Here is a 16,771-nt window from a genome sequence, read left to right as displayed (position 1 = left end):
CAAACATTTTGCAATATTTGAAATTCAAAATGGCTGCCATCCCTGTATTAACTCTAGGGGGGGGAATTAAATTTTGGAATTTTGAAAAACTAAGACGGTTACAGTTTTTGTTTCTTCATGAGCTTTAAAATGAACTCCAACAAGTGGTAGATCAGAAAAGAATTGTAAAAAATTTGATAGTTGATTATCTATCCCCAAGGTGAGTTCTACCTTGAACAATGCAAACAAAAATTAATTGATGCGAATGCTTCTATTTAGGTGAGAAGAGGAGCCCAAACTGCCAGGTGCCTTTGCATAGGAAGGTGCAGACGAACATAAAATAATGTGCCACATGGTCATCTAGTGATGGTGTAGCCAGGTGAGTCTGGTTGTTGTTGTTGATTGACTAGTATAAACATGACTTAGTGTGAGTTATGGAGTCAGTTGTTGCTACAGCAAAGAGCTGTCAGTGTTTGACAGTTGTTTTGAAGAGCTGACTAGACTGCTGCTTTTCAGCTTTGACACTCAACAATTTACAATGGAAATATTTTTATCGCATGAAATAAAATTGATATGTGATATGTCAAATAAGTGTTTTTCCAGGTGTCAAAGTGAACTTGTAATGAAGCTTGCTGGTCAACATGTCACCTTGTTTCCGATGATTTTTAGCAGAGGAACGTGGTTATTAAAGTTGTTGTCCATGAGTATTGAAAATACCAATATATTTGTATACGTTCACAATCTACCACTAGCACCGTAATCTTGTCAAAATTACACTTATATGAATGCTGGCTGTGCATTGTTTCAACCAGTATGAGTTGTCTCTGCAAGGTATGGTATTGTTATTGAGTCTGCCTTTGCATTGGAAGGTGCATGATCATACAAATATGTGCCACATAGTTGATAACATTTCAACATGTAGTGATAATGCTTGATACCTTGCAGGTCAGTCTTGGTATAGACGAGCATGTATTTGGAACAGAAACACACATGATCAGTCTGTATTGTGGTACCAGAACAACCACCTGTTGATCAAAGTAGTGCAGTAAACTCCATACTTGGAGGACCAATAATGTTAACTATACCAGTTTAACCCTTTGAGTGCCAAAATCAATTTTTGTTCCCTTTATAAAATATACCCCGGTCAGTTTTTTAGCTACTATAGACTATAGTCTATAGAAGCTATTGGGATGGGTATCCGTCCGGCGTCCGGCGTCAGTCTGTATGTATGTATGTATGTATGTATGTATGTATGTATGTATGTATGTATGTATGTATGTATGTCCGTTTGTGAGGCGTCCGTCCACTCAAATATCTTGAGAACCGCAGTACTTACTGATTTGATATTTGCTGTGTAGATGAAAAATATGATTTTGAGAAACTCATTTTTTTAATTTTTTGATATTGTTGAAAATAGGCAAATTAATGCCAAAAAAGGTGTTTTTGGTAAAAAATCTTCTTCTTCATAACCGCTGGTCAGACAGCTTTGTTATTTGGTATACAGGTCCCTAGGGATAACCCAACTTAGATTTGTTCAAATTGTGATGAAATATGCAAATGTGTATTTTAAAGGAATTTTTTGTCACTTTTGGTCAAAATTTGACTTACATTGTATGTAATTCTTGTACTGTATAAACCCTATCAATTCACCCAGAAAAAATAATATGATTTTAAATAATTGAATTAATTAGGAAATCATCAAAGCCAAAATAATTTTAGTGTGGAATTATCAGAAAGTACAACTTTTTTTTGACAGTTCATAGTGAATTGAGGATTAAAACATGTAAAGGCAACTTTCCTGAATCCCAACTTTGATATATTTTGAACCACCATTTATGTTATCTAAAAGAAATTGCTCATAATAGTTTGTCATGATAGGGTGGTCAAATAAATAGAGATAGAGAAAGTTCTAATTCCATTATGGTTGACTTGGTAAGGATAAAATAAGATTACCTTTTGAGGAAAAAAATAGAGTGGTCAATTAAAAGAGTGGTCAAAGTGATAGGGTTTTTATGGTAAAGCTGGGCTGTAAGATTCCTCATGTGCTATTTATAGCAATTATGCAATCTGTGTAAACAGTGCATTGAAAGTGTAACATGATTCCTTATCATGCTTTTGATGACCTTGAACTTCTTAAGTTTCAAACATTTGTCTCTTCAGTGTGCTTTCTCTGAGTACGCACAGTCTCAACTTATTCAACAGAACTTACTTACAATGTTAATTTGAAAGTTAAAATGTGCTTGGTTAATAGGATGAAAATACTGATATTAAAAGATAATCAGCTCAAGATTCTTTATAACCTGACAGATATGCTGTTTTTTTATGACGTAAATCTTGATTGAAGCAAGTCTTCTGTACTTTAATTAGAATGTAATTAACTCTCGTTTATTTGCTATTATAGACTAATATAGTCTGATGAAATATGCAAATCTGTATTTTTACAGAATTTTTTCCATTTTTGGTCAGACCATCCTGAAATGAGCTATCAAAGATATCCACCTTCTTCATCAATACGTGTGTCACAAAAGGTTATTCTCTACATAATACAGCAGAGCTCTGTCAACTGTTGAGTCGCTTGTTTTTTCAAAACCGCTGGTCAGACAGCTTTAATATTTGGTTACATGTCCCTAGGATGACCTTAGTGAGATAATTTCATACAGTCAGGATACCGGTATACTTAATTTTGTATCCATGTCTATAGTAGCTTCAGGGACTTTGGCCCTATGTTTTCAGACTTTTGCCAAAATTTGATAAAAAATTGTAGCGAATGAAATGTGATGGCCATTTGGTCCAAAATTATAAAAAAACTTCAGCAAAATTCATAAACATTGATAAAATGTTGCACTAAAATTTTGATGGGGAAAAAATTGAAGCCGTTTAAGCCATGACACTGGGTTTGCAAAGCCATCAATGTTTCTATGTTGTGTTCAATTGCTGTTCTGGCACAACCACTTGGCATGTTTGTCATTGGGCAAATTACTTCTGATCTGGGTTCAGATTCGCATATTGCACTAAAATATCAAGTTTAGGCCAGGAAGAAAAAGTAAATTGTTCATCGGAATCGCCGCTTCTACTTTGGCATATTTGGAATTTTTTTTTTGATCGCGGCAAATTCTTACTTCCGCATTACAAATATTTTAGTACTGCCTATGGTGGCACCCTACACTTTGTCGGGTTTTCGCGGGCACGGGATTTTGAATGAGACTTCCGACGTGTGGTCTTAGTTGACTGCCAACACGTTGTTGTGACGTCTGAATTTGGCGAATCACGGCGCAAAGTGGGTCAATTTGGCCAGAAATTTCCTCGTTTTGTAAAGGTTAGTACATGTCACATCATGAGTATTAATTTGATCGCCAACATTCAAAGTGATGGCCAACAGTTAGTTCCAAAGACGCTATTCAGTGTTTGTCCTGATATTACGTTCGGCGATTTATTCAACAAGATCGTGACAGCAGATGGACGGTGCATCCGATTGAATGAAAATTGCATCGAAAGTATAAAAATTTACGGCAATATCAAAACACATGGTTGCGTCGATGTTTAAGTATCATTTGAAGCTTGCTGTTTCTATTGTGGAGTACAAGATAGCCTTCTGAATGATGACTATATAACTTTACTCCGATCACAGTACAGTGTTGTTAGACCATTGTGTAAAATGTGTAGAGACAGTGGTAAAGAGGCCAAAACATGGAGCCAAAGTAAAATGAAAAAACTCAGATGCTAGGTCCCACCAGGACAATATTAAAGGACAATACTGAATTGTTTGATTTCAGTGATTTGCTGTACAATTCAGTTTTATTCTGAGAGAATGTTGAAATACTCAGAATATGTTGTGCAAACACTATGTTATTGTTGGGAAATATAGTATTGAATTCAGTTACCAGTATCAGTGTTTCTTGTCTGAGATATTTCTGGTAAAAGGGGAAACAATTATCTTGCCTTGTCTGCATCTGTGCAAAAATGCCAGAGAACCGCGTTTACCTTCGGCCTAAAAAAAATTTAAAAAAATTTTCGCTCGCCGCTCCTGGACTTGGTCCAAAAATACGATGAACAAGATTTTTTTTTCTCTGGCCTTACTATAAGTTTGCTGTTGCCAACTGATAGGCCTTATTTACAGTCAGTGAATGTGTAAGGCACATATTCATCTAAATTTTAAACATTATAAATCTTGTGTTATGGCAGGTGTCAAAATTGAGGTTCAGGTCAAATTGCAGAGCACTGAAACACACCTGTATCTTACACACAAATATCACTAATTTAAAATTGCCTGAAAAATATTTTACAGGCAAGAATAGATATCTAACCTATTGTGTAGCAAAGATCATGCGGATTGATCAAGTCAAGTAGTCAAAATTGCTGTTTCAAAATGGTACACTCAGACGTGGCTAATTCGCAACTCACTCATCGGTCTCAACATTCAAATGAAAATTATGTTTAGTCACATGCAAATGAAGGCTTGGCTGTTTGACTGACAGGTAGCTAAAAGTTAAATACTCCCATAAAAGGTGTACTTGTAGTAAAAAACCAAAGTAAGATTACAAGGCTCACTCCGTATACATTCTCACAAACAAGAGTTTTTTGCTTTACCATTAATACTAGAATTTAACTGATTTATTTATTTTTCAGTATTTAACACCTACTCCAAGTCACGACAGAACATCATCAGTATCTAAGCCAAATAAGAAGTCAACACAAAAACTATAGGAGATAACACCAGTCTAGCTACTGTTCTAGTCAACATCTACAATAGCCCATCACCATCATGTCTGTTCAAACAAAGAAAAAAAGGTAAAAAGTCCATTGCATTTTCTAAACCTCTTTAAGTGGCACTGTCTGTAAAAACCTGCAAAAGGTGGCCAAGGTCAAATTTTCAATTAAGACGAAACATATCACATATGATAGGGCATAGTTTAACTAAGAAGGAATGAATTTTAATTTTTGTTTAAACGGACCCATTTTGATGTTACAGGCCATGTCACGTGATATGGTGAGGACCTAATATTTTCTTACGTTTTCCCCTTTAAAAAGTTGAAAATTCTGTAAAAATGCAACATATTCACTATATTGTAGATTTTTAACTAACAAAAAGTGATGGTATAAGTATATATATTTGTCATGAGTAAGGTCCCCTCAGTACGTCCGCAACCTTATATTGACCTTTGACCCTTCCCTGCCGTAGAGGGCGCTCTAATGCCGGAGAAGTGAAATCTGAGCAAATTTCAGCATTAAAAACTTCCAATTTTATAAATCAAAAATGGTAACCCTTGTGCGAGATCCCGTAGTGACATATACATCATGTTACATAACATGACTAATGTTTTGTGAATCACTTTTAAAACTTGCGGGCAAACAATTATTTTTATGTTATGCTGTCATGAAAAGTTATGAAATATTGCTACTTTCTTATTTTGGTTTTTGCTAAAGCCTGTCTTAATCATTTATCAACAAGTTCGTTTTTTATACCATTGACAAAAAATAGACCCAAAAACATATTTTCAAATTTACAAACAACAAGAATAACAACAACAACACAAGTAGCAACTTCGTGACACGTTTTATTTGTACCATACGAATACATATACTCCGGGTATAAGGGTGACGAATTCATAAATTAATTTGTTCGTTATTATTTTCATCATCGGTTTATTGCTAACAATTTACTTTCGAAAAAATGGAATATGACATTTAACACACACAAAATTTAAACTCCAAACTAAACAAAATACGATGACACATTTCCTTGTAAGAAATGTAAGCTTGAAGTAGCATTGAGTACTACAAATAATGGTTAGACTTCTTGTATGTATTGACTGAAAGTCTGTCGCCTTGGAAAATATTTGACATTAGGAAGTGTTTAGATACAGCAAACAAGTAAGCACTGCTTCTACTACAATTATAAAAATATTTACCGTCATTGGAACTGCTAGTGGGATTCCTTGACGTTTGTAAGTGAACCCTTGCCAAAGATATCATCTTGTGCCATGCTTGTACAACTTTGCGACAACCTTCACACAAGTTTTAAAGGCAATACCTTAACTTGTTCAAGGTTTGACAAGGTTGTAAGACATCACAGTGAAAACTTACAATCTTGTACCATGCTTGTGATAATTAAATTGCAAGGTTTGTAACTTCAAGTTTGTCACAAGCACTTCACAAGCACTTCAGTCAAGCCAGGTTATTGCTGCAAATATGCATCAACACATGATTGACAGATTGCCCACTATTTCATTACCAGGGAGTATAGTGTGTACCATTGCACTTCGTGACCTGTCATATGCAAGCAACACAAAATTGATCTTTCATTTGTATTTTATATTCATTTATTTTCGTAACAGACAATCCTCTTGTTAAAAATAATAACTGGTATATAATTGACACTTCAGTTAAGCTGGCATAATTCGGCAACATTGCATGGATATAAGAGCGCATATACCGTAGTGACATTAATAATAGTAACCTTTGACAATTCGATTGGGTAAATCATGGTTGGATCGACAACTGAATTTTTGGAAAACAATTTTTAAAACAGGGACTTGTCTGTCTTGCAAGTTACACCTTGTATGTTCTACGAATGATACCAAAATGCAAGCAGTTTCGAACGAAATGTGCGTCTGTTATGGTCTGTACGGACACGTCGTAAACTTTTGTATACTGCAAATCTGTACCTTAAAAATATCGACTGATGAGAACTTTCATTGTAGAAACAGACAAGTAAATGTCAATGCATTCAATGTTTGGTATAAGCAAGGACCCGCTACTCCCTCCAAGCAGAGTAGTGGCTGTGCTCGAAGCTAGCTAAATATCACATCATTGTATTAGTAGGCCTATGCCATGGTACGTACATTCAGTCCCTCTAATCCACAGTGTGTGTCCCATCGATGTCGCTAACAAAATCTCGCCTTCTGATGACATGAATTGAGGTAAAAGGCTTTTGTCCATGTGTTCAGCGTTAGAATTATATTGCCGAGCACAAATTTGAGGTTTAGGATTACACTCCATCCCGAGCCGCTGTACGCAAATCAAATGCGCTACTTGCAACGTCAAACACGTCCTGTGTATCCAGCGACGAGGACCAGTCAACATGTTTACACTCTGAGGTCACGGTTCATCAAGTTCAGTTCGCGTATTGATATTGATTCTTCGTGCTGAAAGAATTTGTACTCTCTTTTTAGTCTTTCTGTGGTAAAAATAACCATTTTAATTAAACTAGTAAATTAAATGCTATATTAAGTATGATATATAACGGATTGGTGCAGATGTAGAGTCAATTCCAGCGTTTAAAATCGGAACTACATTATCAATCGCGTAATGATATATAGATATCACTTCCGTTAACGTCATCAGGCTTGATCGGCGCGAAGTTAGATTTTGGTACCATCGGCTGTGTACTTGTGATCAGGGAGTTATCTAGTGGACAATTTCGTGATCTTTCTATGGAATCGCCAGCCAAATGATATCACAGTGTTGGAAAAACGTGTATACAGTACCAGGGACAGACGGAGTTCTAATTTTGTGAACGCGAAAAGCAGTAAAGTTGCTGACTATAATATTTGTATGTACGTACAGCCACGGTCGTCGTGGAGGGACCGTGGTACAGCACGGAGACGGGAGACCTGCAACCGAAAATCTTCCAGCGTCTGCGAGCCGTTCACAAATGTAAGTCAATGTACCGTCCGTCTGTACATCGCTATTATGTTCTGTAATCCTTGTATTCCTATGTTTACCTACAGATAAATTTTCGTTGAGAACTGATTCATACTGAATTCACTTTCGTTTCACAACAGTTACAGTAACCATGGAGGTGGTACTACCTCCATGCAGTAACTAAGTGCTGAGATTTTGCAGATTGTCGCCGTCGTGTATGTAAACAACATACGGCGAGTTGTCCGTTGTCGGACATTAAATCATTAAACGATCGTGAATATTTATGCATTTTTCTGCATCAATTTTTCAACTTGACTCTGTCTCATTTTCAAATATTTATTGATTTCTTTCATGAAATTTACAATGTTTGGTCAAACGGTAAAAGACTTACACTCTTCCCTGAACGATTTGTATTTTTCAGAATGCATTGCTGGTTCTCTAATTAAAGCCTAAAAGGGACAAGAAATTCAGAGAACAGAAAGCCAAATCGCAGCCTTTGACAGTAATGTAAATATAATGAAACTTCTCAAGCCAAAAGAAAATATCTTGAAGACACTTATGTGGCATGAATGAACATGGCATATAAAATAAATTGTACCACAATTTGAATTTAACCTTTTTATTTCTCTGTTGTCTTTTTATTAAATAATAACTATTTGCGCTGACCATTGTTTCTCGTGAAACTGGTATTTCAGAGCTTAGTTGGATAAAAACACATCTTGTGCTGTCCACAGTCTGTCTTAAGATTTGTCAGGTTTTCATTGGCCATGTCTACAAGTGATTTTACAACTGTGTGTACACATCTGAGCTGAACTTGTTATATTTTTGGAGAAGATAAAAATTTTGAAACTTGTGGTACAATACAAGAAATTTTGCTGCCTCTTAATTGTGTCTCTTTGGTTTCAATATGTATTCAGTTTTCTTACTATTACTGATCCAGAGCTGACTGTTGTGGAATTATACCAACTTTTGAAGGCAATTTTGCATGTGTAATTTGCAGCAAATTTGCAGTAACATGGAAAATAATGTGCTGTATGGAGTTTGCGGGAATTTTCAGTAACATTGAAATTAATTTGGCGGAAGTTGCTGCAAGGATTGTGCCGCAAATTTGCTGCAAAGAGTTTGCAGCAACATTGCAGCAGGGAGTTTGCTGCATATTTGCAGCAAGTTCACAAGAAACCTAATTTGCATCTGAAAAATGAATCGCCGGCTTATTTGCAGAAAAAAGTTTGCTGCAAATTTACTGCAAAGCTTGCGGCAAATTTGAAGTAATAGTTTGCGAGAGGCCTAAAATTTTGGTAAGGTAATTGAAATTGAGATCTGTTGATGTGAGAGGTAAGTTTTAAGTCCAACGATGTACTTTGGATTTTGGGTAGGGTAGTTCAAATAGAGGTTTGGTGATGAGAGCCATATTCCAGCCATAATTGAGGACATACTTTGTGTACACATACTCTCTAGCATGTTGTTGTCTCATTCTTGATTGCTAAACCTACACTCGTAACACATACAATATTGGTTCTTTTAATAAATAATGAAGTCACTGTGTTATCAAATCAGTCAAATCTGGTTAATATCCCGCAAATGTGGCACTGAGTGCCTGTGGCATGATGACCCCAACTGGGCTCAATATAGTTGCCTATGGCAACGGGCAGCAATAATGCTGGCAATGAAGCAAAGGCTTATGGGTAATATACAACCTTGATACAACCTTTGATAGATGAATATACCAGCAGACACACATAGTGTTCCACAACCTTGTTAAAAGCTTGTAATTCTCAACCTTCCACTTTCCTGAACCTTTTGAATTGTTACAAGCTTGTAAGATTCAAACTTGTCCCACGCTTTTGTAAGTTTCATGTCAAGCGTGTTGACAAGCTTGTTAACACGGATGTGACAAGGTGGAGAGTCATATGGTCTGTACACTTGTCACAAAGTTGAAAACATAACTTGTCTAAAGTTTGTTACAAGATGATATCTTTGGCAAGGGAAGGCATAAAAAGCAAATAATACAAAGGTTTCTGTCACTATGGGGTCAAAGGTTAATGACATTACGTAACCATAGCTGCAACATGCAGTCCAACGTAAACAATAGACCCGCTTGCCGCAATCCGGAAGCAGCCGCCGGTGCACTCCGAGAAAATTGGTGAGTATTGGCATTTTTATCCATGATATTATCAATGAAAATAAATTCGACACACCAAACAGTTTTGTTTCTTTAGTTTTACAAACTTCGGAAGTGAAATTAAGCAATAAAATCAAGGCAAACTGCATCGGTCGAAACAGCGGGAATTTCAAATTGGTGATAGCGATCCCTTTGTGTTGACTTGACGTTTATTAATCTAAATTCTCGACCGCGGGTCATCCGAGTACTAGCGGTTTTTTACGTCATTTTTGCGTCACAGCACCGTGAAGGGGTTAGGATTTTTCAACCACCAAAACAATATTCAAAGTTTCAATATCCCTAAATGACATAACTTTTAGTTCTGCTTTTTCTACACAATTTCTGTATCATTCGCTCTTCTGTATCGTCTGATCTCTCATTCACCGCGCTCGTTTGCGTTTCACCTTCTGACGTCACTCCGCGGTCGAGAATATGAGTCAATGTCAGTCAATGTCATATTTCAGCTTGATGACTTGATGAATCCTAGCAATCTACTGCTATCTTGAATTGCTGTGACATTATCAGCAATCACTTTACCTGGAAACATGGAGGCAGTAGGGGAAACCCTGGCTAGCAATGCCCTGAGTGTCGAATGATTAGACCTACCGTCGCATCACATTATCAAATGCTGCGTATGAGAGCTTAGCCGTTCATGATTCGAAATAGGCGAGTGTGTACAAGTGTCTGAGAGAGGTACAAGCAGGGGAACGTAATTTTGTTTTATTCTCAATTCACAATAATTTCAGATCTACCTGTTGTCATGAAATGGATATCTCTGTCACAGCTGTGGGTTGTGATGGCGGCATTGCTGCCGGAAAAGCAAGTGAATGCCATGGATCGCTAACAGCCCTTGAATTGTGTACTCGAGACATCACTGCACATCTCAGAAGAGTTCGTCAGTCGAAAACTCTTGTCACTGAGTCTGAACTTATTCTCTTGCGAGCTGGTATCGACAATGATGACGTTTCTGTAGAAAATGTTTGCAACTATCATAGAGATACTCTTGGCACGCACTGTACAGTGAAAGTTTCATGTCAACATCCCCTCCAAGCAGTGTGTGAAATTAACTTGAAATGCATGCTGGTCCGAAGGACAAATAGCAGAAGGGAATCTGCTGGTCCTTCTTGATGTATGTTGGTCCAACAAAAAAAACTAACAAAAATCCCTTCAAAATGTACTTACTATTGAAAATAGCTAATAACATGGTACATTATCAGTCTCTCCTACTCTGGTGTGGTTATATAATATTAATACAATAAATGAACAAATATATATTTTAAAATTTAATTATTTTGCCCAATAATATATGCCATGACTAGAGGTAGGTATCACCAAGAACCAGATCCCTATGGGAAAAGTTTTTATAGTTCATTCCAAAATTAACATGGGGAAAAGTCTTTCAGTTTTCATTCCAAATTAATATGAGAAAAATTCTTTCAGTCCTCATTTCCAATTAACATGGGAAATAGTCTCAGTTTTCATTTCAAATAAACATGGGAAAAGTCTTTCAGTTTTCATCTCAAATCTCTACTACATTGGAACAAGTCTCCAGTCAGTTTCATTTACACCATCAGCTATTTCAAAGAGATCATGGGCAATATCATCCTCAGAGCAGCTAGAGTCTCCAAACTCAAAGTCAGATCCATAGTCTGATTCTACATCAGTGTCCCGATCTGCACACTCAGTAGCAACTGCATTTGCAGCATCTGCCTCCTTTTGCACAGTTTCCTGTTCTTGAGTAGATGCAGATGCAGTGACTGTCACGGCATCTGTCAGAAACTCCTCTTTACGTCGAGTGAAGCCATCAAGACAAAGTCTATTGATGGACGGTTATTGATACATATGGCATGGGCATTACGGGACAGATACTGAGATAGCAGAGTTTTGTGAAGACCGCACTGTTCATTTTTACAGTGTTGCCTCAGCTTTGGCGCATTACGGTTCTTAGCGTGTTCCACGGCGATTTTATGAAACTCTGACTGACTGTGTGAGGCTAAATTTGAGTGTCTAAAGTTGTTAGTTCCAACCACAAACGAACCCTTACAATAAGTTGAGAAAACAGACTTACAAGATATGCGGCTACCTTACGGGCAGAGAGATCACCGTATGCTCGTCGGCATGGCATGCAGTACATACATCTTCGATTTATCAAATAACAACCAGTCGCGGAATTCATTCTGCCATGAATGCTGAAAAGATCGCGGTTTTCGTCTTTCTCGATCAGGCAAAAAATAAATAAATAAATAAATTGTGCTGTTCCGATAACATGGTTTTCAAAAATAAGGTAGGTTGGTCTGCAGGGATTTTTTTCCAATTCAATATTTTATTTTCAAATATGTATTTTTCAGGGGTTCAGGGCGTCAAACACTGGCCAAAACATTTTCATACATATAAAAGGAATAAACATAAAAGACGTCCTTGTTCAAGTAAAAATCAAATGCCAAGTATTACGAACACTTGATTTTACGGGTTTTTTTCTTTCTTTTTTTACTTACGTGTTTACGTAGCTCTAAGAAGTGTAGGGTCAGCAGGCAAAAAATAGGGTAGGTCGGGTTATCGGAACAGCACAATTTTTTTTCTTTGGCCTCATATTTCCTTCGTGCCTGTTGCTTCTCCTTGTCGTTTGTTTTTGTATTTTTGGGGGGGGGCCTCACACCCTTCAAAAACACGCCACATATTGGTAGGGTGATCCGAAACAGCGTAGTCAAGTCGCGCGAGTGTGACAGCAGACTTGCAAGACCTATGACCTTTCTAACAAACTTTCTTAGTATCAAGAATTGTGATAAGTCAAAATAATACCCTGCCCGTGAAATTGGCCAATTGCGTGCGTTATTTTAAAAAGTTTTAGCTGTCGCGGCTGTCGTTCTACGTTCGAAGATTTTGTAATTCGTTACGTACTGCTGTAGGAAAACTAGGAAAACACTCATGCAAGCAGGGATCGGACCGACAAATAGTTGGATACATAGCCAAACAAATTCGGTTTTCAAAATTATTATGTGAATTTTGCGGACCAGTGGTCTGGAAAAACTGCTGGTCCGTCGGGGATTCTGTTGGTCTCGGACCAGCTGACCAGTGTTAATTTCGCACGCTGCCTCCAAGGTGTGCGAGTATCAAAGAAAACGTGTGATCGAACGATTGGCGTTGATATGGTGATGCAAATAAGATTCGCCTGGGTTGTACATGTTCTGTTTGGTAGTGGTGAGTACCAGAGAACTAATACTCAAAATAAAATCCATGAGTATCGTAGTACTTAATTTTCATAAATATCCTGTATATTTTTCTCTGCAGTTTTTGTTCACCAACCATCAAAGATGGAAAAACATTATATTTTGCCGATTTTTTAAATGTGAGCTCCTTTGAGTGATAAGGGCAAGGTACAAAATAAGCGATGCGAATTTAGAGTTTTATAACAGCGTTTTCGTATAGCTTTCCGTTGTAAAATACTCCACACACTAGCAAGTAGGCCAAACACAGTTCTGTTAAGTTTTGTCTCGCACAGGTAGATGTATTAGCCCTGTGAATTTTTACATTTTTATTTTTTTATTTTTTTATCAGGAGTATGCAGGAAAAGTCTTGAAGCTCATTCCAGTCGGAATAAACTTTTGTTGAAACTTTCAGAATAAATTATAGGGGATATTTGAAAGAAAATAAGGCTAAAGATTAGGGGGTCACAACGTAAATTTTTAAGGTAGAAGAAGTCAAATATAGACTATATGAATGTTTTTATAGCGTTTAATGATGCCCGCTAGTTCGGTTGCCATGGTAACAAATTATGATATTGTATGGGAATATCATGGGTGTATATAACAAACAATAATGTCTTATTATAAACCGCATCATAAACAACAGAGCGAAATTAAAAGCTACTATTCAAATTCCAACTTACTCTAAAAGTTCCACTGTTAGTGCGTTATTACACAGCGTAGGGCATATTCTGCTCGTATGCACTCACTGTCTTTATGATAAAACACTGCAAAATGCTGCCATGACTTCTTTATATGATTTAGTCTCCCATAATTGGACTGCTTGAATCATATTTGCAAGTGATAAATGGTGGCGATAGAAATGTGTACACAAACATCGACAGAAAGTGTTGTTTTGGCATACCGGAAATGAGCTGTGACATACTGCGCAGAACTATGCGCAAAATTCAAAAATAACGGAGGTGCAGTATACGTTAAGACTTAATACACATTGGATTCTTCCAAAATGTGTTATAATATTGTATTGTGTTCGATGACATAAGGTTGTATGTTTGTGAACACTAAAATACTCCTGTTCGCCAAATACTGGTTTCCCCATAGATCCCCAATAAAATCAAGCATTTCTGTTGGTTTAACAGTGACCTTTGACCTTTGCCCTTAACTGAAATTTAGTGCCATATCGAATAAATAACACAATTATTTTTTGTGACGTGTGTAATATTTATTCATGTTAACAACTATGCATGCAGCAGTATGATTGGTATAATATAATTTAACTAATTGTATAATTATTGCAAGAATTTACAAAAACATTAATAATTTCAATCATTTTTACTAGTCTGATCGATATCAATGGAAACAGAAATAAAGGCAGTACAAGGAAATTTAACAACTAAAATGTACATATTTTAAGAATAATAACATATGAGCACTATCCATTCCGACAGGGACACGCGGGATTGTGCTAGAATCAGTGAAAATCATTGAAAATGACGAGAAAACGCCATTTTTAGGAGTGTTGCCATGGCAACAAACCTTGCAAAATTAATATGATTTTTAATATTTTTGATAGAACTGAAAATGATGTTTCATAGTATACAAGATATCACAATTAAATTTAGTTTTTCTCCACTAAACAGTTTTTTTAAAAACGGGAAGGCTTAGCAAATATTTCCAATTTTCTATAATTTTAAAATAAAATTAAAGCAAAAAACAATGAGTGCCCGCACGTTTTTAATCGGATTATTAGACATCGGTCATGGGTTAAAGTAAATATTATATCAACTTATTACGGTCCCGCTTCCTTTTTGAGTTAAACACGTTTGAATTTGAGAAGTTTTCTCTCTTTCCACAAATCCGAAAAACATGGCCACTTGAGGGCGCTATCACGAATCTAAGATGGGTCAAAGGTCAAATTATACCCATTGTCTTAATTGACTTGACCATTCGCGTAACTATTTTTCTGTACTTGTACAATTGAAAAATTAGACAAGACAAGTAATGATTGGTTAAATATTGGTATATTTGTTATATAGAAATGTTGTTTTTGACCGTTTGATGTAAAATTTGCGCCATTGACGTCTTATTTTTCAAACGCTGTTACTATGGTAACAGAAGGTAGCACAACAAAATTATTATAACTGGTACTTTAGTTAGATCATGGCCTTCCTTTTTGTATATAATTTATATGTTTTCGAAATTTACCCTTGCCACCTCATATAGGGGCTCTGCAGGTTTTTACAGACAGTGCCTCTTAAATGCTATAATTTTGCCCACCAAAATTCTAGTGCAATAGTTTACCTATTTTTATGATTTTTATCTGTATTTTTTTAAAAATTTGCACTAAATTGTCATTACTCTTTATCGGCTACAATTTGTAAACAAACCTTTGGAAAAAGTGAAGAAAAATGTCAGGATTTGAAAAGAAAATTTTCTATGTTATATTTTATACAGTCGAGAGATAAAAATTGACTTTGGCACTCAGTAATGACCCTTTATGCCCTGCCATGTTATGTCAGGTGAATGTTTTGTTCCCTATTGATGTGTGAATTTTCAGTGAGTGTATGTTTGAGTGAGTTGGCTGTGTGAACTGGTCAGAGTAGGTGATGTGAGTGATGTATGGTTGAACCAGTCATGTGAGAAATGGACTGATATGTAACATATTGTAATATGTTTCAAGGAGGGAGATAATGAGAATGGTGGGAAGCAGAAGTCAAAAGGACTTGTGATTGATTTGATTTAACTGAATGATTAGAGAGAGATGATACCTAGAGAAGATGAGGATGCAAAACTTAGATTAATTGTTGACTCAAGATTTAGATAACTTTACAGATAAAGATATAGCTAATGGAAAATCAGCGGTGACAAAGAGAATGTTTGCTGCCAAGAGATGATGCTGGTCATTTTATGTCATTTTTATTACAGTTAATTGTAGTTTTTCTGAATTTTCATTTTAACAGGCTAATGATCTTGACTGTGCAACCCAGAGCTGTTCAGACAATGTTGGATTATCAGTGTGTATGTCAAAGGTCAACCCAGTTGAATGCACAGTGTACCCTTTCAGGTAAGCTTTGCTCATAGCTTATTGACATGCTTGAGTGAGTACAATTTAAGATCTAATAATTCTAATGATCACATTCATTTCCTCTGGTCATCAAAAACTTTAACAGTGAGATGAATATGACTTTACAAAGAATACTGATGTGTTGTCAGTTAAGTAGTGTCATTTATTTATTTATTTATTTATTTATTTGTCACATTTCTTGTAAAGTTCCATTGTCTTTACTATACTTGTTGATGTAATTCTTTATCCTATGAAACAAAAATACAAATCTTGATTTACAAAAATACATAAGCTTAGAACAGGAACTGCACTTGAACTTAATCTTTAACATCACAAAATTGAAGTTTTCTTTTCGTCAGATCAAATGAAAGATTGGCATTTCATAGTATAGATCAGCTACTCAATACTATCACCTTCCATAATACTGCTGTATGTTAAGGTAAATGTTTCTGGCAACAAAGTGACTATTACATGGCTTTCTTAGTAAAGTTGTCATCTTTAGATCCAAGAGAGTCTTATCAATATCTTTGCAGTGAATATCATATACAGAAATTCTACTTGGACATGAACAATGAAATTCTCATTCCTCTCCATAAGAGCATGGAGGATACCATAAACCAGCCACAGGTTGACACTATGGTGAATTTTGCATTGCTGTGATCAGCTTTTGAAAATTACAGTTAAAGTACTGCAATACCCACAGTTCAGTTTAGCTTCACA

At 36.1% G+C, this 16,771-nt stretch overlaps 1 long non-coding RNA gene across 1 annotated transcript in view; it reads left to right on the top strand.

The window, feature by feature from the left end:
- The first annotated feature begins 7,201 nt into the window (after nucleotides 1-7,201).
- LOC139132764 (uncharacterized) overlaps nucleotides 7,202-16,771 on the top strand; it is a 220,931-nt gene continuing 211,361 nt past the window's right edge. Inside the window, exons 1-2 of the long non-coding RNA XR_011552412.1 lie at nucleotides 7,202-7,635; nucleotides 8,045-8,130. This is a non-coding gene — a long non-coding RNA (uncharacterized lncRNA). The remainder of the gene's footprint in view (nucleotides 7,636-8,044; nucleotides 8,131-16,771) is intronic.

The sequence above is a fragment of the Ptychodera flava genome, chromosome 5 (assembly GCF_041260155.1).
Source record: "Ptychodera flava strain L36383 chromosome 5, AS_Pfla_20210202, whole genome shotgun sequence".
Lineage (NCBI taxonomy): Eukaryota > Metazoa > Hemichordata > Enteropneusta > Ptychoderidae > Ptychodera > Ptychodera flava.
Note: the sequence above shows the minus strand (reverse complement) of the source record. Positions and strands in the feature narration are given on the sequence as shown.